Raw genomic sequence first — 15,608 nt, 5'->3', positions numbered from 1 at the left:
ATTCTGTGCTCCAGTTCAATTCAGTTCAGTTGTTCAGTCGTGTCCAACTCTTTGTGACTCTATGGACTGCAGCACGCCGGGATTCCCTGTCCATCACCATCTCAAACTTGCTCAAACTCATCATGGAGTTTGATGGACCCATCAAGTCAGTGATGCCATCCAACCATCTCATCCTCTGTTGTCTCCTTATCCTCCTGCCTTCAATCTTTCCCAGCATCAGGGTCTTTTCCAATGAGTCAGTTCTTCGCATCAGGTGGTCAAATTATTGGAGTTTCAGCTTTAACATCAGTCCTTCCAATGAATATTCAGGACTGATTTCCTTTAGGATTGACTGGTTGGATCTCCTTGGAGTCCAAGGGACTCTCAAGAGTCTTCTCCAACAACACAGTTCAAAAGCATCAATTCTTCAGCACTCAGCTTTCTTTATGGTTCAACTCTCACATCCATACATGACTACTGGAAAAACCATAGCTTTGACTAGATGGACCTTTGTTGGCAAAGTAATGTCTCTGCTTTTTAATATGCTGTCTAGGTTGGTCATAATTTTTCTTCCAAGGAGCAAGCATCTTTTAATTTCATGGCTGCAGTCACCATCTGCAGTGATTTTGGAGGCCCTTACCTCCCCAAATAGTCTCTCACTGTTTTCATTGTTTCCCCATCTATTTGCCATGAAGTGATGAGATCAGATGCCATGATCTTCATTTTTTAAATGTTGAGTTTTAAGCCAAGTTTTTTTTAAAAATATGAAAACAGGTATTTATTATAGAACAATGTCTAAAAAATAATTAAAGGCTTAAACAACAATGAAAAACATAATTCCACACATTGACATTGACTTTGTGGCATGAAAATCCTTAGCCCGAAGAGGCAACTTTGTTCTTGATGAATTAACATATCATAAATTCTCATAACATGATTCCAAAATATATGTATGAACTGACTTGACATGTTTATAAACATGAGGGCAATTTAAACACTGGTATTAGTTTTCATGAGTTCAATTTAAGGTCAATGACTGGAGAGTTATATTTTAAAAAAAAATCTGAGATAAAATATTCTTTAGGAAGGTACCACATACCTATGTACATTTGAAGATCAAGGGTTAAAAGTCCACTCTTGATGAACACCATTAAGCAAAGGATGTATAACATCCATCACACGTCTGTTCCAAAAGCAGGATGTTTCCAAAAGTATACATTTCTTTACAAATACACATTATGACATTAATAACTATAGAGGAACCTACAGAGTTGAGTTCCAAAATATGCTCTTATCCCTGAACCATATCTTAAGGCCTCCACTTTAACCTTGGGGCTTTAAGAACATCTTCTTTACTTTAATTGGTTTTAGGTCTCCATTTTCATCTTCTTCGTAAATGGCACGGTCTCTTTTCTTGGCAAACTTTTTCCCAATTATCCCCACCAAAGTCTCATATCTTCTAGCCATTTCTTCATCTGACACATCGAGCTCCACTTTTCGCTCTTCAGCTTCTTCTGCTTTGTTCTTAGCGTTCATCTGAAGCATTAATTTCTCAACCTTAGGATTAAATCCTCTGAATGACATTCTTTCATAGAGAAGTTCTTCACACAACAAGAAACTCTGCTCTTCTATAATGAAACTCTCTTTCTCTTTCAGTTCAGGCAAATCCAAGTACCAGTGCTCTTCACTAATGATTTTCTTTTCTTCCTCTTCTAGTTGTTTCTTGGTTTCCGAGTCCAGTCCCCTTTGCATGAACTTCATGCACAGCAAGTTCTTGGACAACTTAGTTTTGTGCTCGGCCGCCATACTGACTCCCACCGGGCGCTACTGTCTGCAACTCTTAAGCCAAGTTTTTCACTCTCCTTTCTCATTTTCAAGAGTCTCTTTAGTTCTTCTTCACTTTCTGCCATAAGGGTGATGTCATCTGCATATCCGAGGTTATTGGTATTTCTCCTGGCAATCTTGATTCCAGCTTGTGCTTCATCCAGCCCAGCATTTTGCATGAAGTACTCTGCATATAAGTTAAATAAGCAGGGTGATAATATACAGCCTTGAAATACTCCTTTGCCCATTTGGAACCACTCTGTTGTTCCATGTCCAGTTGTAACTGTTGCTTCCTGACCTGCATACCGATTTCTCAGGAGGCAGGTCAGGTGGTCTGGTATTCCTATCTCTTTCAGAATTTTCTACAGTTTATTGTGATCCACACAGTCAAAGGCTTTGGCATAGTCAATAAAACAGAAGTAGATTTTTTTCTGGAACTCTCTTGCTTTTTCAATGATCCAGCAATGTTGGCAATTTGATCTATGATTCCTCTGCCTTTTCTAAATCTGCTTTGAACATCTGGAAATTCATGGTTCATGTACTGTTGAAGTCTGCCTTGGAAAATTTTGAGCATTATTTTGCTAGCGTGTGAGATGAGTGCAATTGTGCGGTAGTTTGAACATTCTCTGGCATTGCCTTCTTTGGGATTGGAATGAAAACTGACCTTTTCCAGTCCTGTAGCCATTGCTGAGTTTTCCAAACTTGCTGGCATATTGAGTGCAGCACTTTGATTTGAAATAGCTCAACTGTAATTCCATCACCTCCACTAGCCTTGTTTGTAGTGATGCTTCCTAAAGCCCACTTGACTTCACATTTCAGGATGTCTGGCCATAGGTGAGTGATCACACCATCCTGGTTATCTGGGTCATGAAGATCTTTTTTGTATAGTTCTTCTGTGTATTCTTGCCAGCTCTTCTTAATATCTTCTGCTTCTGTTAGGTCCTGTTATGTCCATACTCTGTGCTCCAGGGATCTCGATAATAATTTCAAAATGCTTTCAGTAATAAAAAGTTTTATGCTAAGGTTTTTGTTTTGTTTTTATTTAAAAATCAAATGGCTAAAATAAAGCCAAATAGCTTATACATATCTAGTTTCTTCTACTCTCCCCATTCTTTAATATTAAATCAAATAAATCAGATGCGTGTCAGTGGGAAATTTAAATGTCAAAATGGATGATATTTACAACTTCCCTTTTACTATGGAAATGTTGGATCAATGATTCCTTCTGCGAGTGTTCCTCTTAACATTTTAATGAATCAGGGACACTGGATATATCTGTTGGCCGGAGGATATAAAGAAAGTACAAACTAAGGTAGGTATACAGGAATTGGGCTCTGAAATCTTAGAGACTGAAGTATAAGTGTTTTGTTCTTAGCCTGAATTTCCTCCAGCAGCCAAGGACAGGTTGAGGTCAACTGACATGAGAGGTCAGTGGGCGCACATTTCTAAGGGGAGACTTGTACGCATGCCTGAACTTGAGTCATGCCCAGGAAAACCTAGACAGCAATCTTTGGGGTCATGGACTTTTCTTAATGATTTATTCCTGTGAAGTCAGTTAGGCTTAAAGCTAATGCTAACGAATTAGAGGCTTAAACAAGAAATACATTTGCTGAGGATTTCCTCTGCCCCTCAGATACAATCTTGTCCAGCAACATATCAAATGCGTAGGCTGGGCTCCCTAGGGTGCTTTGTAACAGACCAGTCAACTCACAGGTATAGAAGACACAATCCTACTCCTACAGAAATGCTCGATAGCCTTGTGGCATTTCTAATAGAGAATGACTTTATTAAGTTCTTGCACGGATTTAAGCCTGGCCTAATAAGAGATTACAAATTCGTCTTAGTGAACGTACTATTCTCAAGAGGTGGGAAGAGAGGATAGAATAAGAGCTGAAGGATGCCGAGTTGGCTCAGGTCCCACTGCAAACTAATTTTTCATTGTCTCAGCCATTAGCCTAAGAAAAGGTTAAAAAGATAATTGGCATTGCTGTCAAGAGGGTAAGTGAATTTCCTTGTTTCATATTGTCAAGCCTTTGAGAGAATATAATTTGCCTTTTGACAATGAGGAGGATAGTGGACCACAGAGAGAAGTGAGCTTTAGACAGTATTTTTTTTTTTTTTAATTACAAAAAGACACTGAGAAAGCTGAGGGTTTCATGAAGCCCTTAGGATTCATGTTAAAGGTGACCTCCCAGTATTTCTGGAGGCTTAACACTCCAGTCAAATCCTAAAAGGCAGGGTGGTGTCCTACAGCAATCAAGTCAAGACATGGGTTCTGCACACGTGTTCTCTTCCTCTGATGTCCTTTTTCAAACCATACAGGTCAGTCTCTAGTAAAGTGGGTTGTGACACTGTTACGGAGAAGAACAAAATCCGACTACATGTTGGATCTGTTTCTTTTATTTTAACCTTTCCTACTCATTGCTTCTGTTCACTGCAAGGACACTGTCTATACACAATGACCTGTCTCAGGGAGCCCTGCACTTCTGCCTGAATGTTAAACCAAAATGCCTTTTGTTCAGGGTAACATCCTGACCCCTACTCCTGTGAATGCATACAGGAAGTAAGAAATTAACATGTCTCTTCCCTGAGGCTGGCCATTCGAGGAGATGTTTGCAAGACTTGTGACCTTTCTACTTTACTGTTCCACTTCCTCCCCCGCTGGGTTCTATAAAAGAACCTGGCATCCAGACCCCCCAAAAATGGTGATTTTGAGATGATTAGTCTACCATCTTTTCAGTCAGCCTGCTTTCCAAATAAAGTCATTATTCCATGCCTCAATACCTCGTCTCCAGTGAACTGGCCTGTCATGTGGTGAGCAGAGTGAGTTTGGACTTGGTAACAACACTATTACCCTCCCTCCTTTAACTCAAACATGGGCGAACTTTTCTGAAGAGCCAGAGTGAATATTTTAGATTTTGCAGGCTTTAAGGTCTCTATCATGGCTACTCAGTGGGGCTGCTGCCAGGGGAAAAGTCATAAACAGAGTGAAAAGGATGGGGTTCAGCTGTATTCAACAAACTTTATTTAATGACACTCAACTTTGAATTTCGAATGACTTTCCCTGCGGTTAGTGGTTAGGACTCTCTGCTCCCATTGCAGGGGCCCTGGGCTTGATCCCTGGTCAGGGAACTAGATTCCACGTGCCACAACTAAGCATTCCCACACCACAACTAAAGATCTTGCCTGCATGCCACACAATGAAGATCAAAGATCCCTGCTGCAACTAACTAAGTGCAACCACAGTAAATAAATACATATTTAAAAAATTAAAACGTTCTTCCTTTGATTATTTTTCAATCATTTCAAAATGTAAAATCATTGTTTGTGGGCTCTGCAAAAACTGGCAGCAGCCTGGATCCCTGGTTCAGAGCTGTTTCATAAAACTTTCTGCGATGGTGGAAAAGTTGGATATTGGCACTGTCCAATACTGTAGACACTATTGAATTGTGGCCAGTATGATGGAATAACTTAATTTTTAATTTTAGTTAATTTAAAATTAAGTCACTATTTGTGGATTAGTGGCTTCCATGTTGGACATGCAGTTCCATTATATTCTTTCCTACTATCTTGAAAAAACATTATTTCCTCTTACCTATATTAAAATGAACAGCAAAAGAAAAGGAATCCTACCTGCTGCTTAAGTTATACAGTTAGTGCTCTTCTGGGGATATCACAGGTTGGTGTTTTGGTTTTAATTACATAGTAAACATGGGCAAACACACAGAGAACATGTGAATATCCATTGTGCACACATGAACACAATGCAGCTTTCTTGGCATGACATTACTATCATGTTCAGTGAATAAATAATCATGGAAAGAAAACCATGTTTATCAATAAGGATCTTTCCATCTCATGCACTGCCTACTATGTGAATACAATATTGGACAATGAAAACCATTCTATAGCATGAACTTAAGCTTTTCTGTTGGTTTCTTCAATTATCTGTCACAAAATTCTATACTTTCTTTAGCTGTACTTTGCAATAATGAACTTGCAAAACTGACTGAATGGGTGTCCTCTTCTAAAATATGCAAAAGGATCATTTCTAGGTAAATGACAGTGAAAACTCCAGGTCATCTCAAATAAAATCTCAGAGCGTCTCTGGGCAGCACCTCATGCAGATCTCACAGATAGATCAAGGAGAGAGCAATTGACCCTTAAAAGACGAAAGCATAAAGTCACTAACATTCACATGGGTTTGATAACAAGCATCATTTAGCAGGCATATTATAAAGTCCTATTCATGAAACTCTAACCCAATTATAAAATATCCTTTATTTTGATTAAACCCATTTATGGTGAAACTTCTCCTATCATCCCTGGAAGAGGCAATTCATGGCTAACTAAGGAAATTCTAGAGTGAGAGATGGATGATAGTTGTCCATCCTTGGTAAAACAACACAAAATAAAACAAAATAATAGGAAAGAGGTGTAAGTTAGTTTTGGAAAAAAAAAAAAAAAGAAAAAGACTTGCTCCTGCAATCTTGTGTTGTTTTTAGAATAACCCCAACCCAAGGAGCATCTTAAAATCTCTTCAAGGCTCCATCTGTGGTCTCTTCTCTCTTTTCATAGTCTTTCTCTTGGAAACTTCGTTTCATGCTCAGGCACTCTTCCATCTTTATATTATATATGATTTTCAAATCTTTTTTTTTTTTCTCCAGAAGACTTCTCTCAATTCCAAATGGATGTATCTCACCGTTTCCTTAACTTCTCTACCTAGATTTCAATCATACCATGTCCAGTATTGCCCTCTCCTCATGTCCAGTTTTGCTGTATCCTGCCATTCTCTAGGCCAGCGTTAGATGACAACACTCTCCCTGTTGCACACACTACTAACCCACATCACTCCTTGACTTCTTCCTTGCGCTACACTGTCTCATCAACCCAGCACTAAGTTCTCACTCTCACATTCTTATACCTCTCTCCATCTCCAAGTCCATACTGTGAATGTCTCTTGATGCATTAAGAGTCCTAACTAATCTCTTGCATCCTGTTTGATCTTTCCACCCTTCTATTTGTTCTCCACTTCAGTCAATAGAAACCTTTTCAAAACCTAAATCTGATCATATCACTACCTCTACCCAGGGTTAAGGCTTATTAGAATAAAAACCAACCTTGTTAAGGCAGCAACCAAGGTTGTATGGGTTTCACTTCGGTCAACATTTCTTTTCTCATCATACACTCTCCTCCTTGTTCTCTGTGCCCTACTGGTTCAGTTTCTTGAACACACTATGGTCCCTACAGCTACAGTGCCTTTGCATGTACTATTTCTTATTTCTAGAAGGGCTTCCCTTTATTTTCCTGGGCTCCAAAATCACTGAAGCTATGAAACCTAAATTAAATTAGATGGTGACTATAGCCATGAAATTAAAAAATGCTTGCTCCTTGGAAGAAAAGCTATGACCAACCTAGACAGCATATTAAAAAGTGGAGACATTACTTTGCCAACAAAGGTCTGTCTAGTCAAGGCTATGGTTTTTCCAGTAGTCATGTATGGATGTGAGAGTTGGACCATAAAGAAAGCCGAGCGCTAAAGAAATAATGCTTCTGAATTGCAGTTTTGGAGAAGACTCTTGAGAGTCCCTTGGACTGCAAAGAGATCAAACCAGTCAATCCTAAAGGAAATTAATCCTGAATATTCACTGGAAAGACTGACACTGAAGCTGAAGCTCCAATACTTTGGCCACTTGATGTGAAGAGCCGACTCATTGGAAAAGACCCTGATGCTGGGGAAAGGTTGAAGGCAGCAGGAGAAGGGGATAACAGAGGATGAGACGGTTAGATGGCATCACCGACTCAATGGACATGAGTTTGAGCAAGCTCTGGCAGATGGTGATGGACAGGGAAGCCTGGCGTGCTGCAGTCCATGAGGTCATAAAGTGTCGACACGACTGAGGGACTGAACAACAGCAGCAGCAGCAAGGGCCTCCCTCCATCCACACACGCCCCCTTGCTCCACGGATCCTACAACATTTACTCAGTTACGTCCTACTGAGCTTCAGCTCTCAGTTTAAACATTATTTGCTTCAAGAAATTCCCCCTAATCTTTATCTTTCTATTAGATCATTCTGTATTTTTCTTCTTAGAACCATGTTTCTTTCCTACAGAGGTGTCTCATTCATTTATGTGATTATTTTGTCTCATACATTTTTGTGATTATCTGCTTTTTGTCTATCTCTGACACGTCTCTGAAGTTCCACTAGAGCAGGGATCATGCCTACTTTTACAAACCATGGTTTCCCAAGAACCTGACATGGTGTTGGCACGTCAATACATTTACGAAATGTTTGAGTGGATGAGCACGTGCAGCAATGAAGACCTGGAGGTAGTGTGACTGAGCACATGGAGGGCTCTGGATACGGGACAGTGTATAATATCAACCTTCTTTGCAAGCCCAAAGTCTTCAAGGGGTTTTCTCCTCTATAGCTAGTTTTGACCTGTGGACTCTGTGGCCCAACACCAATTAATATACAGGTTATTATGGTGTGTGCTTTTGTGTACAGTTTATAAACTCAATCCTTCTTGCCTCTAAATTACCTTTCTTATTTTCCCTTGATCTTATTTCCCTCATTTATTTCCTATTGATTTTTGTCTTTCTATTTATGAACACACTATTTTAATCTGTATTCCATCTTATTGGAACCTTTTAATAAAATGACATTTATAATTATACTTATTAATCTCAGTCCTTACTGTATCAGTAAAGCTCTGAAGTTCAAATTGGGAACCAGTTCTGATGGTCAAAGAAAAACCCGGTAGCCAGTTGGATACACAAGCCTCTCTGTCTTAGTATTATTATTATTATTTTTGTCCTTGAGGCTACTTGTAGTTTTTATCACACACTCTTTCTGATCTGCTCCCTGCTGTCCTTGAGTGTCCCTGAATTTCTGGGCATGCAACAAAATTAAGGTAAATGAAGCAGAGATAGGACTTACTCAGACTCATAGCATCCAATGAAAGTAATAGTGAAATCATACAGCCAGTATTTAAACCTGTGCCGTGATCTTTGGATTTACCTTCAGTGCATTCTTCTGGGAGCGGGTAAATGTCCTAGGGTCTATGCTTGGTATATCAGCACTCTTTCCCAAGGTTCCCTCTCAGAGATATATTTGCATCCATCTGACATTGATTCATGTAGCCAGATGGCAGAGGACAGAGCTGGATCACTTAACACAATGTGTGACCCACTTAGAAGTTGAACAATCTGTGATTTAATATTAAATAAAAGGCTTGAGCTTTTGAGTTAAAAATGCAGATTGGTCTGTGGTTATCTTATACTCAGCATGAATAGTCTGAATGCTGAATGCATCGGTTTCAATAAGCAAGGAGGTAAGATGTAAAACTAATTTTACATCTGAGTGATGGGATGTGTTGGTAGGTGTCATTACCAATCTAGTGTGGTGGTAACAAAAATCAATAACCAAGAGTGTACATTTTAGCACCTAAGGAGCAAAAGGTCACTAGCAGACAACTGTGATAACCTTATGGCAGTGTCAGTAGTGTCCTACAGTAGTTAGAGAGCAAAAATTCCTCAAGGAATTTCTGATCTATCTCACAGAGATTGTAGAGGGTAACTGTACCCTTTATATAGAGAGCCCTCTTGCTTTGAGCATGTTCTCTGTTGGAAAGGGTGTAAATAACAAAAAAAATATGAATGGAATCAGAGCATTCTATAAAAACAAAGATACAGTTGGGGCAAGTGTCCCTACATCAACCAGTGAACCAGTTATGTTCAAAAATGGCTTTGTTCAAAACTGGACACAAATATCTCTAATCAAATAGTAATATTTTAGCATGATATAAAACTGGGTAGAGTGTATTGACTAGGAAGCTAATGTAGCATTGTGTCAGGGATATTGCAGCAACTTCTCTGTTCTCCCTGGGTCATTTCTCATCTTTCTTGCAACAGACCAAAAGTAGAAGCATGATTTCACTAATCAGTCTTGGAATTCAGAAGGGTTTTCTCAGCTGGGTTTTTCAATGACATTTATGAGGAAATGTTTAGAGAGACGTAGGACCATTATTCAGAAACTGATGCAGTGACTCATGTTTTGTTGCCTCTTATTTTCTGCTTTCTGGTGGAAGCTCTGGCATTTGGTGCTATGATGGCCTTTCTGTCCTAAAGCTTTCATTTTCTCTGATATTCTCATCCTTTAATCTTCATGATGTCTCGAGGTGTCACTATGGAAATACCCCCAAATGCCGTTAAACGGAAATACCCAGAATCCTGTCCTTAGTTCTTCAGTATCTTGGCCTCTAAATTACTCTGTTCTTAATTTTAGACTGACCTCCACAAGCCTTTGCACCTAACAGCTGGAGCCCTGTCCATCCCCAGCATGAGGTTCCTGGTAGCACCTGCCTGTTTAACCTACATCCTGGCATCTAGTATAATGTCTAACACATTAAAGATGACAAATACTTGTTGAATGAATGAAGGAAGGAAATGGCTCTTTGAAATTTAATGTTTACCAAATTAAAAAAAAATTATCCAGAGACAGACGAATATCATGTTATTCCTTATATGTAGAATCTAAAAACATGGTACAAATGACCTTATTTACAAGACAGAAATAGAGTCACAGATGTAGAGAAAAAACTTACAGTTACCAAAAGAGGGAAGAAGGGGCCAGGTTAAATTGGGAGATAGGTATTCATATATACACATTGCTACATATAAAACAGGTATCTATAAGAACCTACTGTATAGCATAGGAAACTCGACTCAATACTCTAGAATCACCTGTATGGTAAAATAATCTAAGAAAGAGTGAATATATGTATAACTTAGCTGTATAGCAGAAACTAACACAATATTGTAAATCAATATACTCCAATAAAAATAAAAAGGGCTAAGTTTTTTGCCCAAAATATTTAGCAAAAATATTAATTACTGCCATTATTTTTTTGAAGTATTTATTTATCTGGCTATGCTCTGTCTTAGTCGTGACACTTGGGAATCTTTAGTTGGAGCATGTGGGATCCAGTTCCCTGACCAGGGATCGAATCCAGGTCCCCTGCATTGGGAGCATGGAGTCTTAGCCACTGGACCACCAGGCAAGTCCCCATTATTTTTAATTGACAAGCTATATGCCAACCTTAGTGAAAGTGAAAGTTGCTCAGGGGAGTCCGACTCTTTGCAACCCCAGGGACTGCCAGGCTCCTCTGTCCATGGAATTCTCCAAGCAAGAATACTGGAGTAGGTTGCCACGCCCTTCTCTGCGGATCTTCCTGACCTAAGTCTCCCGCATTGAAGGTAGACTCTTTACCTTTTGAGGTACTCGGGAATCTGCCAAGCATAGGGCAAGACTAAAGAGATGTGGCCCCTGCGCGGAAGTAAGGCCGCTAACAAACACGTAACCACGTGAACATGATAGGGGATAGTGCCACAAATAAAAGGAAACAGACAGACAGAAGCAATAAGAGTCTATTACGTAGTCTGAGAAGTTCTCTGTATGGAGTTGCTATTTGCACTGAGGACTGAAGAAAAAGGAAGCAGCCACAGGGAAGTCTGGAGGTGTGGTGGCTGGCAGCAGAAGGCACAGAGGGGACCCGCGCGCTGGGCGGAGCGCCGCAGCAGGAGGGAGGGGGCCGACTGCAGAGGGGGCGAGGCCGCGGAGAAGGCCGTGGAGGAGGCGGGCTTCATTCAATACTTTCCGACCCGCCCACAGGGCGGTTAGCAAAGCAGCGACTTGATCTGGGTGAGTTTATTTTCCACTTTCTACATGGAATCATGGCAAATCATTTCAATCCCAGGAAAAATACTAAAGATGGCAGCATATGAAGAATCTCACCTGTCAAACTGAATTTAGTGCACCAAAACATCATGACTACTCTCTTTCTTCCTTTTTATTTAAAACCGGTGTTTCTTAAATATTAAATAAATATAAAAGTGGGTAAAATACTCATAAGATACCAAGAACAGTTTATTACTAATAAATACCCACTGACCAGTTTATAAAACATTGGGCTTCAAGTTCTCCACGATCTCATCTCCTCTCTGATGACTCAGAAGGAAAAGCAGTCTAGTGTTTCGTTGTTTGCTTATCATTCCCACACTTAAAAAGCATTTTACCAAGTCTGCATTCCTAAGCAACATACTAATCTGCTTTGCAGGTTTTTAAACTCATAAAAGTGGAAGCATGTTCTCTGGCCACTTGCTTTCCACTAAATACTGTGGTCCAGGTTGCTGTCTGTGGCTCTAAGTCAAATTTATTTGGTGGTGGTGGTTCAGTTGCTTAGTCCAACTGTTGCTACCCCATGGACTGCATCCCCCCAGGCTCCTCTGTCCATGGGATTTCCCAGGCAAGAATACTGGAGTGAGCTGCCATTTCCTTCTGCAGGGGAATTCCTGACCCAGGGATTGAACCCGTGTCTCTTGCATTGCAGGTGGTCTGCTGCATTGCCAGCGGAGTCTTTGCTAACTGAGCCATCGGGGACCCCTTCATATTTATTTTATTGCCACGTAATATTCTTGTGTACATACTATTAAAATTTCTTCATTCTATTCTTGAAGCATAGTTATTTCCAGTGTTTTATTGGTATAAAGAGTATTGTTATGAATTCTTGCCCAGTTCTCCAGATGCATATAAGTGGGAACTTCTCTAGAGAGTTTCTACCTTGGCCAGGAATTTCTGGTCCTGGGAATGTATTATCTTCAACTTTCCTAGATTGTGTCAAGTTGTTCCCCAGTGTATCTGGACCAGTTTACATTGCTAGTGATAGCAATCTAGAACTGTCCTGGAGGGCACCATTTGCTTGAAAATCACCTGACATCAGCAGACATAAAACTTTTACCAGTCTGACAGTATACAGTAATATAATGTTATGGCTTAAATTTGCATTTCCTTAAGTACCAAAGAGGGTTTCCCTGGTGGCTCAGATGGTAAAGAATCTACCTGCAATGTGGGAGACCTGGGTGTGATCCTGGGTTGGGAGGATCCCCTAGAGGAGGGCGTGGCAACCCACTCCAGTGTTCTTGCCTGGAGAATCCCACGGACAGAGGAGCCTGGTGGGCTACAGTCCATGGGGTCACAGAGAGTCAGACACGGCTGAGAGACTCAGCACAGCAGTTACCAGTGAAGTTTGGCCTACTTATGTTATTGGCCATTTGTGCCTCTCAACAGAAGCATGGAAGTTCTTGCACATTTTCCAATTGTTTGTGTTTTTCATTTTTTAATAGAAATTCAGTTTATATTTTTATTTTAAAATTTTGATTATATAGTTGTCATGATTTTTTCAATAGTACTTATATTTTAATTTTATAATTTATTTATTTTTGAAGTCTAATTGACATACTTTTTCTTAACCTATAGAAATCTTATATATCTTATGGACATTAATTTTCGATGTTATGTGTTGCTGTTTCATTTTTCCACTTTCTTTAAAGGATTATATATATATATGTATGCATATCCAGAATTTCACTTGTTTATTTTCGGCTTTGTTGGGTCTTGGTTGCTGCGTGGGCTTTTCTCTCACTGCAGACAGTGGGGGCTGCTTCCTCGCTGTGGTGCGCAGGCTCCTCACTGTAGAGTCTTCTCTTGCGGAGAATGCACTCTAGGCTCTGGGGCTTCAGGAGCTGTGGTGCTGGGCTCAGTATCTGCGGTTTCTGGGCTCTGGAGCACAGGCTCAATAGCACAGGCTTGGTTTTGCTCTTTGGCGTGTGAGATCATCACAGACCAGGGATAGCGCGCATGTATCCTATAATGTCAGGTGGGTTTTTCACCACCAAATCACCAGGGAAGCCCTCCAGAGTATTGTGATGAACAAAATATCTTTTAATTTAGGCCAAATTATCAGTATTTCCTTTTATGTCTTGTTCTTTTTTCTTGATATTGTTTGAAAAAGCCTTCCCTTTCCACAGTTCATAAACGTACTCTCCATTACCTTCTAAAGATTCATAGTTTTATATTTCATATTTAAGTCTTAAATGTATTTGGACTTGATTTTTGTGTATGATGTGAGGTAAGGATCCAATATTTTTTTGTGCATATCAGTAACCAATAGCCCTGACAGCATTTCTCAAAAACCCTTAGTTTCTTAGATAAAATTTTGAGTGCCAATTATATCATAAGTCAAATTTTCTCAGTACATTTGTTTATAGACCACCTATTTGTGTCAGTGTTCAACTTGCCAAATTCCACCAATATCTTAATTACTATATTTTCATGATGATTGTATATGATAAGTCTTTATACTCATACTTTGTTCCTTTTAGGAGACTCAGCAACTTCTGGGCTTTTGCTTCTCCATGTAAATTTTGGAATCAGTTTGTCCAATTCTACAAATATTGAGGGGACTTTTTTTTTGGCATTGCGTTTAATCTATAGATCAATTTGGAAGAACCCATTTTTTATGCTATTGACTCTTCTAATTCATTAGCATATTATAATAGGTCTTCTTTGATGTTTTTGAATAGAGCGTTATATATTTTTTCATGATCTTTATTTAATACATGTTGCTAAAGTTATTATTGGGTACTGTATATCTGCTACAGTATTAGAAATTTTAAACTTATGCTAGCTGCCTATTGCTTACTTACAGATAGGCAACTGATTTTTGTATATTGATATTATACTCAGTAAATTTGCTAAACTGTTATTGATTAAAATAGTTTATATGGAAATCCTTTTTAATAGAGAGTCATGCTGCTGCTGCTAACTCGCTTCAGTCATGTCCGACTCTGTGAGACCCCATAGACGGCAGCCCACCAGGCTCCCCTGTCCCTGGGATTCTCCAGGCAAGAACACTGGAGTGGGTTGCCATTTCCTTCTCCAATGCATGAAAGTGAAAAGTGAAAGTGAAGTCGCTCAATCGTGTTCGACTCTTAGCGACCCTATGGATTGCAGCCTACCAGCCCCCTCTGCCCACGGGATTTTCCAGGCAAGAGTACTGGAGTGGGGTGCCATTGCCTTCTCCTATAGAGAGTCATAGCAATTGCAAATTATATTTTTCTTCACATAATGTCTAATTGCTATACCACTTTTTTTTCTTTTTCTTTGATAGAAGGGAATAACAGTGGGCATCTTTATCTAAGAGGAATATTTTAAGTATGAAATTTCCCTTGGATTTGAGTTTTGTCTTATTGTACATGCACATAAAAACATTATTAAAGTTTCCAATTGTGTTGTTTTATCTGAATTTTGTATACTTTAATGATATTTTTGGAGGGGTCTGCTTGAAATATTGATTGCTAAAAGAAATATGAATATTTTCTACTAGAGAGGTAGATTCAATATTGCCAATATTTTTGCTTTATCCATTATAAGAGTGCACATTATTTTGTGCACAGAAATTTAAAATTGTTATAGTCTGTTAGAGAACTGAAAATTTTACCATGACATAACATCCCTCTTTCTTTCTGCCTTAAAATTCATTTTATTTGATACAAACATAGCCCAAGCAGGTTTCTTTAGATTAGCATTTTCCTGGTATATTTTTTCTTTTCCTTTCCTAGCCCTCATCCTTCACCTATGTTCTTATTAAACAAAATAACTAACTAAAAATAACAACAACAGTAACATAACAAAAAAGCTGAGCTGAAAATCTTTTATGTTTATAAATGGAAAAATTTAGCAGACATACTTATTTAATTCCTCTAACTAGGATATAGATTTGTGATTTCCTTTAGTGAAGGTCCTCTTGTGGCAAACACTCAGCCCTTCCTGCCACACTCTCACCTAAACATCTACAATCATCTTGAGTCGGGTTGAAGGTGCGTTTATTGCTTTCACTCTAAGTGATACTCTTCCTAGATATAAATTGCTAGATTAGCAAAGATTTTCCTTCAGCACATTGAT

The 15,608-nt window shown here is 39.2% G+C and overlaps 1 protein-coding gene and 1 pseudogene across 2 annotated transcripts in view; both read right to left on the bottom strand.

The window, feature by feature from the left end:
• Nucleotides 1-15,608, bottom strand: part of PLCB1 (phospholipase C beta 1) — an 863,926-nt gene that overhangs the window by 57,127 nt on the left and 791,191 nt on the right. The gene's annotated exons all lie outside the window — the stretch shown is intronic.
• LOC102187604 lies at nucleotides 1,160-1,917 on the bottom strand (annotated as a pseudogene).

The sequence above is a fragment of the Capra hircus genome, chromosome 13 (assembly GCF_001704415.2).
Source record: "Capra hircus breed San Clemente chromosome 13, ASM170441v1, whole genome shotgun sequence".
In the NCBI taxonomy this organism is placed as follows: Eukaryota; Metazoa; Chordata; class Mammalia; order Artiodactyla; family Bovidae; genus Capra; species Capra hircus.
The sequence above is the reverse complement of the archived record's forward strand: the minus strand, read 5'-3'. Positions and strand labels throughout refer to the sequence as shown.